General features: G+C 44.2%; 1 protein-coding gene across 1 annotated transcript in view; it reads right to left on the reverse strand.

Moving 5' to 3' along the window:
- SCN1B (sodium voltage-gated channel beta subunit 1) overlaps positions 1 to 15252 on the reverse strand; it is an 863611-nt gene that overhangs the window by 532789 nt on the left and 315570 nt on the right. The gene's annotated exons all lie outside the window — the stretch shown is intronic.

The following is a 15252-nucleotide window of genomic DNA, read 5'->3' on the forward strand; positions in this document are numbered from 1 at the left end:
AGCTCTGGCTACAGTAGCTTATTACACAGCTATCATGCTCTTGGATCATTAGATCAGTAAACATGTTTGAAACTTGAGAGATTATAACTGTGATGTGGAAGTTACAAAGTGCATGCAGGTATTGTCATACAGACCTGTGAGTAGTCTACATTTACATATAGGACACTAACCGCAAACACTGACATCCCCTGACACATGCAATTACATCTGAAAGAGGAAGGCAGAACATCAAGATCAACATGCAGTTACTGTTGTTACATGATGCATATTGTCAAAAGTATAAAATGCATGTAGTAAATGGTATGTCTGCTGTCTGTTAACACTACTCAACAATGGTAATCAACAATTGTCTTCCTAGTATGTTCACCCTGTGCATCAGACCATATGAGCATATCCCTGCACCGATGGTGTAGATGACAGGGATGTGGCACAGGCATCATCATATGCACAGGGTGATAATGTTTGCCAGAGGCCTAGGCTGCACCATTGGATGACAACATGTGTGTGTGGGTTATGGCCTTTTATCTCATTGGGCATGTGTGGATATTATGCGTGTGTATGTTGAGGTGTCCTACAGTTGTTACTGGAGTGTGTCCGTATGTATGCACACAGGTCTGGCATGTGGCTGGCCTACACAGGGGTATTATTGACAGCTGCAGACTGTACAGGGCAGGTTTACCAGTTCACAGTGTCCAGCCATGGCCACATGACCAGCACCTTCCAGGGGTTGCACGGGCACTACCAGGCAGAGGTCCAGATTGGATACTGTCTGATGACACATGTCCATTGGAACCTTGTCCCTGTTGGGATCATCCAGGACCATGTGCACATGGCCTGCTGTGTCCTGGTGTGGACAGCACAGCACCAGCTGCACTGCTGCTGCTACCGCCACTATGGGAGTGGGCATGTGACATAGCATGTTCACGTAGACCATCAACAGGTGATGTAGCTGGCCTGTGTCCACGTGCCCAATGCCTTACTCCCACCAGATGTTCCAGCACAGACATTCCACGCTTGAGGATTAACATACCACGGTCAAGGACTCCCACCATGTCACCCAATCGTCTATCCAAAACATCTGCAAGATGATGTTGAATATTTGAAATTGCCTGAAAGTTGTCAGTTAAAGAATGGACAGCAGCCCTCTGAAGCCTCAGACCTTCTCTGTTGTGCCATTCAGCACATGCCTGTGCCTCCATTACAGCCTGAAACATGCATCTGGTGACACCAGCTGATGTTCTATGTCTTGCAGGGGCATGTTGGCCAGACGTCCTCCTACAAGTGGCCCTGGGCACATGTCTGTGTGGGACATCACCAGTCAGTTGGCTGGGAGCATGGTGCACAGCACACCTTCCATAGTCTCCACATATTCCTGTTCCATGCTACCACCCACCAACCGTCCTTCCTCTATGGCCACTGGTGATGGGGTATGTGTAAGCATGAGAACTGTGTGTGGGGATGAGGGGGATACAGGTGGAATGGCACCTGCAACAGGCTGCTGTCGCTGCGAAATGCCAGAGGTACCTAAATAGGAGTGTCACAGCAGTGAGATCATTATCCACACCTGTGTGATAGCTACAGGGTGCAATGTGCATGTTAGCACATACGCCAGTACAATAGACTATACTATGGAGTATGCACATCTGTGCATAGAGTAGCAAACTATAGTATGTGACATGTGTGCATACATGCCTTGCATATGATGTTATGTTAAATATTGTACAGTAACCCATATAACTATATGAAATATAGTTGTGTTCTATGTGCAGTAGTGACTTACCAGGCAACTCCCAGCTCAGTGGTTGTGAGACACCCACCTCCACAATTCCAGCTAAAGCATGTGGATGGAGTTCTGCAGGTGTACCCAGGTTGGCCAGTAGCTCCTCGGTACGTGTGAGTGGGGGCTGGGTGAGTGCCCCCCCCACCTGTTGCAGCTTGTTCCCTGGCGATTGCATTTGCATGCTGTTTCGCCCATCTAATGAGGTTGGTGCAGTGTCGGCACACCTGCTGATAGGTTCGATTGTGGCCACCAACATCATTTACCCTCCTGCAAAGTTCCCCCCACTGGGCATCCCACTGCTGTGCATCCTGTGGCACATGGTAAAAGAGTGTTTCATGGTTGTCAAGGAGGTATGGAATGAGGACCTCATCTTCCAAGCGGGTGTATGGTGGGAGCCTGGCATGCGGCATACCTGGAAGACATAATGATGAAGATAGGTCACAGTAACTCACAGAGGAGTACAGAAGTACAGCTGCACATACATGTGTATCACATTTATTATGATTACAAATATGTCTTTGCAAATCTGCATGACCCTAACACCACTGACATGTTTAACTCACACACATTTGACACTTACTGGTGATTTGATGTTATCACCATATATGTGTGTGTCAAGTAATGACATTGCTCATACTCCATGTGGATGTTTTCTTGATGAGGGCATGTCTGTTTGCCTGTACTGGTGTCTTTACCTATCAGCACATGCCTGGATGTGTTCACATTAATGCAAGAGACGTTAATGCTGTGTATATGTCACATATATAGTCATACACAGCCATATGGGACATGACCTGTGACTCTGCAGTTTTACATGTATTTTTCCATATACATCTACATGTCACTGTACAGCAGTATAGCATTCTTCCATGTACTGTCTTGTGCATGTGAAACAAATGGGACAATGGCTAGCTTGATGGTATTTGCAGGGTTGGATATCAACTATAGCATGTATGGTCATAGTGAACTAGTAGGCTATATGCCCTGGGCCATTTATGAGCCTAGGTTGAAAGGTTACCTAGCTGTAGCCAACAGACAGGTAACTTTCAGTGACCAGTTCAAGCAGTGCCACATAACTGATCCACAGGGTTACTGATATATTTGCCATGCAGTCATCACACCATGTCTCAAAGAGGGGCAATATGCAGCTTTGCTGGACAGGGATGCATAGTATGACAGGAACATGTATAGTGTATAGGACAGGGATCTGTCAGGCATGTTATGATCCTTGTACTAGAAAGGTGGATGTCCATGAAGTATGTGTTTATTTGAAATCAGGATGTGTGAGTGTAGGATGTCCGACATCTCTGGGTTAGGCATGGCTTTATTCAGGGTAGGCATCATGCTACATAGTGGAGCTAGGGTTTGGGAAGGCCAGTGTAGGCCATCTGAACATGGCCAATAACCCTTAAAGGAAATATGTGATCTATTATGGGTCACTTGAGTGTTAAGTATGGCTGTACAATGATCTATATATTCATGGATGGCACCCTGTCATGATTAAGGATGCCACTTATGACTACCTGACTGGTGTGGTGAAGTGACTATCAAATTAAAGACTACTGTCCAGCTGCATCCCATACACACACAGTTTCCATTATGTTGACTGCTGTCTAGGTGGTAGTTCATGGGTACAGGTTTTTTATCATAGGGGATGTCAGTGCAATACCTAGCTGTCAGATTGTGGCCATACGTAACACACCACACATCTGACCCACAAAGGCCCTTCTGTATGTTGCCAGCAGCACTCATTGAGTCAACTATTGCTCCTAGCTCATAGTCATTTGCAAACTTCAATAGGCAGATGCCTTATGTGTTAGTCTGTGTGGTATAGATAACAAAGAGGGGGAGTGCCAGTAATGAACCCTGTATTGCTGTAGCTGGCACTGATTTGATGTGAGTGTATTAGTCAGACACCTGTAGTGTTAGTTCTGCCAGCAGTCCAGTTGCCAATCAATCCTGTGACATAGGAATATACACCTAGTTTCCTGAGTGTAGCTGGAACACAGTATGGGTGATGGTGTTCTAATGATATGCTGTGTGAATCAACCTTACTGTCATCTACATCTGTTCTGACTACATCAAATAAGATGATCAAGGTTCATGGCCTTACAGGCCAGACTCAGCAGGGTAGTAGTGCACTATTCCCCATTATCAGTGGTGACTCCCCCTTTGTGGGGTGTGATAACTGTTGCTGTGCACCATTCAGTGTGTACACAGCCTGACATGAAGCTATGATTGAACATGATGTGTATATGGAGAGCAAATTGTTCTGACATTTGTGTAAAATACACCCTGGGATGTTGACAGGTCCCATGCAGCTTGTAGGCTTTAGAGAGTGCAGCTTGTACCTGCATAGTTGTTATTACAGGGGCTCTGTAGTGTACATGGATATATAAATATGTGTACCTGTTGGGGGGGAGGTGGGAGTGGGTTTAGGTTATCCAAGACCCTATCAGGATGAACAAGTGCTATTTCTGTAGGTGCAGTACTTCTCATGTCATAGTGCTGTGAAGCACAGCAGGTCTTGTTGTTGCCATTACGATTCATGACACAGCTATAGAATGCTCTGTGGTTGGCCTCATAATATGTGGCTGATTAGTTTCACAGTAGCTTTGTGTGGTTTTATATGGTGTATCTGCAGCTTACTGAGGCTGAACAGGGATCACCTCCACTCATGTGTGTTCACTCTTGCAACAGTTACTACCTTCTGTGGTACAGTTTAAGGCAGGGTACTACCTGTAGTTTTATATGGTGTATCTGCATCTTACTGAGGCTGACCAGGGATCACCTCCACTCATGTGTGTTTACTCTTGCAACAGTTACTACCTTCTGTGGTACAGTTTAAGACAGGGTGCCACCTGTTTGCCTTTCTGTTTGTGTTTGGTTGAATCTTGGTTCTGTTTCAATTGCACAATCACTGCACTTATGTGAGTGCTTAAAGTGCATTTGTGTAGGATTCAGCATTTGCACATGCATTGTCCATATGCATGGGTGCCAAGACAGTCACCACTTCACTCTTAAGAAGCATAACATTGGCTTTGGAGACTGATTATGTGTAGCATACTGTTAGCCCTATTTGTGTGAGTATGGTGATCCAGGTCATTGGGGTCAATGAAATCCAACATGCATTGAGCATAGGTGTTGTTACATGAGGAGTCTTCCCAGTTCATAATGGGATAGTTGAGAGTAGCCATTATTATGGTTTTCTGTCTCAAACATAATATTCCCCATTGCAGCACAATATGACAGGTGGGAATTCTGAGGCATGGTGGGTGATCTGTCGCAAGGTGCAAATTGGATTCCACTTTGGCACAAAGGTAGTTGCTCAGTATAATGCATCTGAAGTTATACAAGTGCAACTAGCATAGACATATCCTTCAGGAATATGGACACACCTGTGGCCTGTGTGTTCCAGTAAAGGATAATGGCCAAGAGGTGAGGTATGTGTTATAACATGGTCATGCAGGTGTGCTCTCCGGAGCATTGAACCATATCACAGTCACTGCACAGATATGTTCTTCATGTTAAGGATTGATGTAAGTGAGTCCATATTGAGTTTATGAAATGTATCATTGAATAGCGAGACCTGCAGGTTATTGCTTGGCTGTCCCTGTTACAGCAGTGGATTTTCACTTGAACTTTGCATGATGAAGGCACTAGCCAGTATCCAGATTCCCAGGGGTGACAGGTGCAGGCCCTGTCTAGCAAAGCATCATGGTCTGTCAACCATTTTATCCCAGGCAGAGAGTTACTGGATACCCTTTGAATTACACCAGTACATTAGACAATTGCGGAATACAATCCTTTTGTCCCTGTACTGCAGTCTCATTCTGTCCAATGGCAGAATGCTATCCAGGTCTTTGGACATACCTGCATGGGCTACAAGACCTGATAGTTCCTACATGTGTGTTTCCATGCAGTCCAGGCTACTGTATCACAGGTCCTGCACAACATGGAATGTGCCAGAGCCATGTGTATGGTTCAAAAGGTGGTCTGAGTGTATGGGTATGTGACTAATCATGGCAGACAGTATGTTTGCCCTTGCATAGCTTGGTGTGTAACATAGTGCTAGAGTTTGCATTCACAAATGAGTACTGTTGGGCATGTTTCTGGCCATGTGTTCTGAGGTGTGGCACAATTTGGCAAACTATGTCATACAGATTGTGTATTATGTTGTCTGTCTATTCCAGCTTGGGAGGTCTCTTGCTTGGCCAGATATTTAGAAGCCTCTGTGAATGTGTGTGATTTCTCATGGTATGTGTGGGTGTCCTTACTGTGTTCTGGTAAGGGTATGTGTTGGTTGTGTTGATGAGATGCATGTGTTAACCTACACCTCATGACTGTCCAGTCCAGTCATGGCTGTAGACTGGACTGCCTTCCAGCTTACCCATGTAGCTGCATCCCAGACAATGTGTGGGGTGTGGTGTTAGGTGGGTTTGGCAGTGTAGCTGGCATAGAGATTACATTCCCCCAAGATGGCCACATACACAAAGCTGACATTAGTAAACACCAGTAGCTGACTAGTGGACATGCCTGTATGAGCATTCAGTACTACAAGTACCAAGTACTGTATTTAGTTTACTTATTGCTTATGAAGATGTTTTAGACAGTGATGCTCACATGTAAATATTTGTGTTATGGACGTGACAACACTGGCTATTACAGAAACATAATAGCTACCTTTAGCAGCAATCCTCATCTGAGGAGCACATCACATCCTGACAGTTAATTACAGATGATGCAAGTGTCATCAGGTCCTTTTCTGGGTATATACTCACATATCCACCAGAACCATGAGCTCTGTTGGGCACGGACACCCACTCCCCAAACAGAGTCAAGTATCAATAGACTCTGCTGCCACTATCAACATGATCAGGATATAATCAGGTAGTGTAAGCCATCACCTATGAAGCAGCTATTATACATGGGCAGCAGTCTCCTACATCTTACACTCCTAATGCAGATGTTACACTGGAGTTAAAGATGATATTCAACTTGTTTCATTACCAGTACCGTGCACAACCTTACATACAGTATTTGCAAGTGGGTGTTAGGTTGGCAATGAGAGGTTAGGCTACACAAACCTGAATGTTCAACCAGTGTGTCTCTGCTCTCAATATCCACTCTATGTAGGTGTGCATATAGCCATTTGGCCCAGCCCTCTAACAAGGGTCACTACACATTTGCATAGCATGTACACATGCACAGCTGTTATTGCTTGCAAACGATACTAGAGGGGTGGGTATTACATGTCTTATGTGCATGGATAGTTATCTAGCTCTTCCAATTTTCTTTGCTATCATGCTGCTAAACTGTCAGATGACTGCAATTCATATGTATCCTGTTATTGGGTATTGTAATTGCCAATAGACATAACTAATGTTTGCATAACATAACAGAAATGTTATGTAAAATGGAATACAGATCTGCCTCGAATACTGTACATTACACAGTTATTGACACAATATCCCAAAATGCAAATCTTATTTGCACAGTAAGCCCACCTTTGACATGTTCATCTCACTAATACACCCATAGATATGTCTACTGTCAAATAAGTCAGCATATAATATCCCCTGTTATAGCACATACATGTTGGACCAACCCTGACACTGACAATGGCTGTAAAAGAATTGGTGAATTCCAAGCTAATATATATCATCCCTTGTGGTGTATGAGGAGTTTGCCTTGTGACCTACAGTGATACACACATAAAATACTACAAGCATTACTACTGCTCAACAATACATCACTACAAGATAGCTATTTCCAGTATATGCAGTGATTACACTGTAAATATTACAGAACAGGTACTACATACACAGACATACTAAATGTTATACATACCTTCTTGGTAATTGGAGGTGTTATTGACTGGTATTTTAATCTTTTTCGGTTTGCGTTTCAATCTTCTGTTGGGTATTTTGTACTGTTCTGCAGGTATATACAGATGGTTTGAATGTGTGACAAGGCATCCTTTTCTAGTTAGAGATCAGTAACATGTGCTATCCTGATCACCAATTGCTGTTCCGAAGTAGTTGTAGTTAGTTACATGCACATCGGCTGTGCAGCTACTGCCTTAGCCAATACTATGGCAGCAGTGGAGTATAATTGAGTACTCCACTTGGGCGTTGTGAATCCCACCTCCGTAAACAGCACAATAGCAAAATCAATGAGGGTTATGCTACTCAATGCCAGGAGTTGCAATCACAAAATGCACGCACTCACAGCACTCCTCACTATGGACAACGTCAACATCTGTGCAGTAACTGAAACCTGTTCTAAGGCTCCTGATAGCACACCAGCACTACTGGACTACAACCCATACCACACATTTCGACCACAGAACATGGACTGACACAGACATGGAGGTGGTCTATCCATATTCATCAGGGATACCTACACCTCCAGGTTAGTGGGGCAGCATGATACCTCTGAGATCATCCATGTGCAGCTAACATCAGCCACAACTGCAATGCAAACTGTGGCCTGCTACAGATCACCCTCCATGACCAAGGACTACCACTCCACCTACCTGGAGACAGTGGAAAACATGACATTCCTACCAAACACCCTGGTATTGGTCAATATCAACTACCCTACCATTAACTGGGAAACTTACTCGAGTACTCACTTCCAGGCCCAGCACTTCCTGGAATTTATCACCTCACATACCCTGTATCAGATGGTAAACTCCCTAACCAGAGGTGGAAACATACTAGAAGTGGTAATCACCAACATGGGCGACAAGTGCATCACAGCAGAGGGAAACCGGTCACTGGTTAGATTTGACCATGAACTATTCACTGATGATTTCCACACCCAACCATCTCCCTCACCCAAGGTAACCACAGTGAAAACCTTTCCTACAGCTAACTTCACACTACTAAAGACAGAGGTGGAGGTTTCACAATCCCCACGGTAAGGGAAAACACTGCTCAAGATACAGAAAGTTTTACAAATGCACTCTATAAGCACCTAAAGGGATGTATGGATCATGCCATCACTGGTAAACCAAGACTCGCTCCTCCAAGACAAGGACACCAGTCTGGTGGACCCCTGCAATAAACAGGCTATACAACAGAAGTAGGACTGTAGTCCAGAAAAACAGCAAATCCCAAGAAGGGCAGACATCCATGACCAGTATTAGTAAGAAACTTAGGTCCCTCATGAAATCATCCAAGGCTAACTTCAACAGGAAAATAGGCAAGGATTCGAAAGATAACCACAAAGCCTTCTTTGGCTATGTCAAGGATCTAAGTGGTAACACACACATTTGCACTGTGCCGGTGCATTATAGCACAAAATATACTGAACCTACTAATATCGCCAACATCCTTGCAGATACATTCAGTGCAAACTTCATCCCCTAAAGAGCCCACAACAATACCCATAAAGTACAGTATCCCAGACATCAGAGACACACAGGTGGAAATAACCCTCTCACATGGCAAAACACAGTATCAATGGAGACAGATGGTGTCCCAGACTGCATCTTGCAAACACAACAAGATGACCTAACCCCCCACCTAATTAAGCTTTTCAACCTCAGCCTCTACACAGGCTACATGCCCATACAATGGCGCATAGCAACGGTTATTCCACTCCACCAAGGTGGAAACACAACTGACCATGGTAACTACCACCCCATAAGCCTGACTAGCCTGGTCTGCAAAGCTATGGAGCGCATCCTCATAGCACTCATTAACAAAGACATTGGTAACCTCCAAACACTTGTCCCAACCCAGGTCAGCTTGGCTGAATGTAGATCATGCCTACTGAACCTGTTTGACGTCTTACAGACAGTCACCAAGGCATTAGATGAGGGGAGAGGTGGTTCACACATATTACCTGGACCTCGCCAAGGCTTCTGACACCATTCCCCACTCAGGTATTATTGATAAACTCACCAGCCTGTACATGAACCCATACATCACAGGATGGGTTGCCAACAGGCTTACACACAGAACCCACATGGTAAGACTAGTAGCCTCCAGGCCCAACTCTTAACCAGTCACAACTGGTGTCCCACAGGACTGAATCCTGTGACCCCTACTGTTTGGCATATACTTCTCAGAGGTACAGGTAAACACAGGTAGACTACGGTAGACCATGTTTGGCAATGACTGCAAACTGGGAGCCATAATTGACAGTTCAGCTGATATAGACATCCTTCAAAGGGCCTCACAGAGACTGACACAGGGTGTCAAAGTCATGGCCTCAGGCTAAGTGCCACAAACTGCATGATCATAACATTTGTGAAAAACTAGACACCCACATATTAACACATAAGTGGCAGCCACCTTAATACAGATGAGGTAATAAGGGATCTGGGGACTAAGGTAGATAGTGATCTCTCCTTTAACAATCATATCTCCAAAGTAGTTAAGACATCCTTCTATGTAGGCCATCTGATTACTAAAGGGTTCACATCTAGACATACTGAGGTTATAGTGCTCCTTTACTTGTCACTCAGTCCCATCATAGAGTATGATAACCCATTTGGGATGTACCTCAGAAGACACTTCCGACAGCTGGAAGGTCCACAAACGTACCTCGCCAAGAGGATTACTGGCTTCAAACATATGTCCTATACAGCCAGACTGAATAAACTCCTGCTTTACTCAGTGGCATCTCGTTTACTCAGAGATGATCTCTGCTGGTCAACAAAGCCATGTCCAAGTCAGGCTTAATGGATATGCTCCACCTATGGGAATCCATGTCACAGTAAGCCACACACTGTATTAAGCTAAACCTTGCCACAGCAATAACTAGAACATGCTGGAGGGACAGATTCCTGTCACAGAAACTCCCCCTGCTTTGGAGCAACATCCCAAATTACATTATACAGAGCCCCTCACTAACACTCTTCAAGAGAAACCTTGAAGAGTGGATGGGGAACATTAGATACACCCCAGGGATCCTGCCATTGGCTCTGCTCCACAGAGGGACAGTTAATTAATCAATGGGGTGGCAACAGTTGACACATTTTGGCTAGGCTTATGAATGCTCTTGGGCAGTTAGCCAAGTATCTACCTATGAACCTATGAACCTATACATACAGTATCAGCACATGCTGATAGCTTAATTTACTGTTCAGATGTTGACTTATCTTGTGTCAATAGCAGTTGTGTCTGCAATTGTTGAGGGCTGCCTATGTTGGATGCACACAGTAGACTGCCTATACATGACAATTTACAGGTAGTCTTGTATGTGTGCCATCCATTTTTACTGTGTGTGCAGGTGGAGAAAGCTGTCAGTCTCTAGGTGCCTACACTGTCAGTGTGTGTGCTATACGTCCCCTCCTTGCCAAGGCATGGGCATACTGGGCACGCCTCCGTCTGCCTACTGGGGCTGGCTCAGGGTGTTCCTGGTCTGAGTACCTATGTGCCTGTGGGGCCCTTGGCAATGGTGGTGGGCTGTGAGGGCCTTCACCATTCTGTCCCTGCTGCAGCTGTTTCCGCAGGATCATATTGTGTAGCATGGCACATACTATGAAGATGTGGGCACATGTGCCTGGAGAGTACTGCAAGGCTCCACAGGATATGTCCAAGTAATGGAACCATGATTTAAGCATCCCAAACACATGCTCTATGATGATTCTGGTTTGTGCGTGTGCCTCATTATGGCTTTATTGCGTGGGTGTGTGTGCATTTCTGATGGGAGTCATCATCCACGGTTCCAGTGCATAGCCAGCATCCCCCAGCAGGTGGCCATTTGGGATGTCCCCCTTGGCAAATACCTGATACAGCTGTGAGGCATGCCAAATGTGGGAGTTGTGATAGCTTCCAGGGTGCCAGCATGCACATCCATGATAATGCCCTGGGCATTGCACATGACCTGGCAGTTGATGGAGGGGTATCCCTTGTAGTTTATGTACCGCCTACCCTGCTCACTGGGTGGTGACTTGATGTGTATGGGGATGCAGTCTATTGCACCCAGTACCTCTGGGTATTTTGCCACACAGTGGAAGAGACGCATATTGCTGGCCATCTCCTCCTGCATTTGGGGGAAGTATATGTGCTCATTGGCATGTGGTAACATGGCATCTAGGAAATGGTGAAGTACCCTGGATGCTGATGCCTGTGAGATCCCTATGATATCCCCAGATGGCCTTTGAAAGGTACCTGTGGCTAGTATTCTCAGGCTTACACATACCTTCGTATCCACTGGGATGGGTTCCCCTCTGTTTGTTCTGGCTCTGAGGTGTGGCTGGCACAGCTCCACAAGTTGCTGTAGGGTGTCCCTGTCCACCCCGTAACACTCTAATATCTCCACATCATGTAGTCCCTGGTAGGTTACCCTGGGTCTGAACACTCTTCTCCTCCTCTGGTGCCTGAGGTGGTTGTCAGCATCATCCTCCACACCACCTTCAGTCTCCAACACATGCTGGTGGATCAAAGCTATGGCAGCCCCTAATATGTACATATTAAACGTTCCCCATATGTATACACCAATGGTGCAGAGTGTATGGGAATACACAAGTATGTGTGAGGTGCTTTCACACTTTATACTGTTGTGCTATGAATGCTGCTGATGTCATTGGCTGTGTATGAGCAATTCCAGCTTCAAGGTATCTTAATTATGGGTTTTACAGTCAGCACTACAAGTGTGGGGCCTGTAGTGTGGAGTTATGCTTGCCTGCCTTGATTAATCTGTTGAACATTAATTCACTTTTAAGCCTGGATTCCCTCCCATTGTCAGGCATGTATCCACCTGCCAACTTTCTTGTTTTGTACTTTTCCTACCCAGTCATGTGTTGCAAAATGTGTTTTGTAGCTGATATAATGCAATTCTGATTTGTTCTGCTGTGACACTTTACTGTGTTCTTTGCAGTACAGCCCCTCCCCTTTCTTGTTCTGCAGGTAGCTGCTTGCAGCCTTGTTAGCTGTTGTCAATGGCCCACTGTAGGTTCCTAGGTGTTAATTAGTCATGTGTACTCCAATTTCCCTGCTGCAGCATCTCCTTGTTTTTTTCCTATATCCTTCCTGTTTCAGCTCCAGTGCGTGCAGCGCAAACCCGTTTACAGAGTTTAAGCGCGTTTTAATCTCCGTTCACATGCATACTCAGTTACCTTGTGTGCTCTCAGCTAAGCAAAGCTATAGCCAGTTCAACACACCCCTTTCCTACAGCTTTGCTTAGTTGCAGGAAAACTAGTTTAGCAATGCTCCAATCTGCTTACAGCAAAGGTGACACACCCCTCTCTTGATGTCATTTTTATCTCAAGGGCACACCACAGTGTTATAATGCTATGCTGTGAGGTGCATCCTTACACCAGTGGGGAATCTGATTCACTATTACTCCTCTCATTTGATAGGCATTGCCTACTAATTCCTGGCTACCATGCAAAACACTGTCACAGCCCCTTAGCAACCCTTGCACCATGGTGTGGTGTAACATGCCTGCCATTGACTATTATGAGGAAATCATGATATGTGTTATACAGCAGTTTTATTCTATATTTTTCTATTTGCTTTGCAATCCCATTTGTGTGCTGCTGCCCTGCGCTTAAACTTTGCGATAGTGCAAAAAAAAAATTAAATGTTCTTTTTATATTTTGTACAATTTTTATGTCAATGGCTATATATTTAGCCATTGGCATATATTAACAATATAATACATGTTTTTGGCCGGCTGTCATGGCTCCAATTTCATGTTTGCAAAAATGTAAACCATTTTTTACGGTTTACATTTCTGCATGCTTACACTACTCCTGCACCACTTCCTGGATCACTAAATACCTTCATTTGCATGCTACACTGCTGCAAATGGGGTAATTATCATACAGTGGCCAGGAACTGTGCGGGCATAGCATACGCAGGCAGTGCACATGGAAACAGCTCGTACCTGGATCACTCGCCGGCCATATTTGGTGTTGGAATACCAATGCTATGCCTGCACCTTGCACAAGCTTCATGAATCCCGAAGTTTGTCTTTCCATGTAATTATATATTTTTTCATTTAATCTCAACAGTTACAGACTACAGTGGATTTTAAGACCGTATTCAAGGGGTAAGATAAAGAATGACAGAAAGCATTTTTCACAGAGAACACAGTGAATGAATGGCAAATTGCTGATAGCTGCAATGTGTAAGTGTTATAAATACAACAGTTTAATATATATCAGAAATATCATTTTTTATCTGTTTTTTAATCTTCCCTCTTCTTTCTCTGCAGCAATAAGGGTGGTTCTGTTTGAGTATTTTAACTGGACTAAGCATGTTAAAGGAACTTCCGTTGTAATAATCTTTATAGCCTAAGTGCAACAGTAAACACAAGACAAATTTTGACTTACAGTTTTTTAATATTTACAGCTGCTGTCATTTGTAGAAGATGCACAACTTTATTGCACCTTGGCTCCAGAGAATCAGGGTGCAGAGAACATTGGCAAAACTGCATTGAATATACAGCATTTGGTTGTTAATTTCTTTTTTTGTGAAGTTTATCTGGTTGAAGGGAGGGGTCCAACAAGGTCAGTAACAGTTATCAAAGAGCTGAAGCAAGTTAAGAGTACAAAGACAAGCCAGATGTCCTAAAGTTGTAAAATTGTACATCTTCAATTAAAAATGTACAGGCTGACATGATATAAGGTCTTGTAATCTGTTCTTGCAGAAAAAGAGGATTTAAAGAGTAAAATAAAAGCAGTAAGAGAAGTAAATGAAATGTGTGCAGTTCTGGAACGTGTCCAGACATCTGATGTGGAAGCAGAACCTGCACTGTTTTGATCTTTCGGGCTGAGTCACTGACACTATTGATATAACCTGTTGGAGTCAGATTCTTGTTATGAGGCTTTAAAATTGTGGAGAATTCCTACCAGCCTCAGAGTAGTTTTCTATTCCTATGGAACAGACTGTTACTGGTCCTTGTAGACAAAATGTTGAAGAGAAAGTGGGCTGTCCATGAGAAGGGGGCTACACATAAACCAACTGCATTTGTGGATGGTGATCCTTGCCTTGAAGGACTGCAATGGGAGATGAGACCAGAGGCCTTGTTGCTAGGTTAGACAACCAAGTGGGTGGTTTCTAAACAAGCAATTTAGTAAGCACATGTAGTCCCTGTGTACATACCTATCAGCTTCTTAGTGCAAAAAATCTGGACAAAGCCAAAAATAATGGAGGGATAAAGGCCACCAAAAGAAGGGCATGGTTTACATATTGCTCTTATAAACCAATAAATTTGCTAGAATAAAAAGTTGTATGATACATACGTTTTCTGAAGGATGTGAAGTGTGAAACTCAAATGTATGTCATTATTTATTGACTTGAAGTCTCAGTGATTTGCCAGAAAACCACTGCCTTGCAGGCCTTCACATCTCATGGGAAGTTAATGGACTCTGACTCTTTGAGATACAGGTCATTCCTCTTCTGGAGCTGAATATTCATGATTCCATTTTGTTCAGGATCCCCTAGCAACTGGGTTCTTCTGAGGTCTTTCTATTCACACTTTAGTAAGGAAAAGGGATTTAATGA

This window comes from Protopterus annectens, chromosome 8.part0 (assembly GCF_019279795.1).
Source record: "Protopterus annectens isolate FY-2018-M chromosome 8.part0, PAN1.0, whole genome shotgun sequence".
In the NCBI taxonomy this organism is placed as follows: domain Eukaryota; kingdom Metazoa; phylum Chordata; order Ceratodontiformes; family Protopteridae; genus Protopterus; species Protopterus annectens.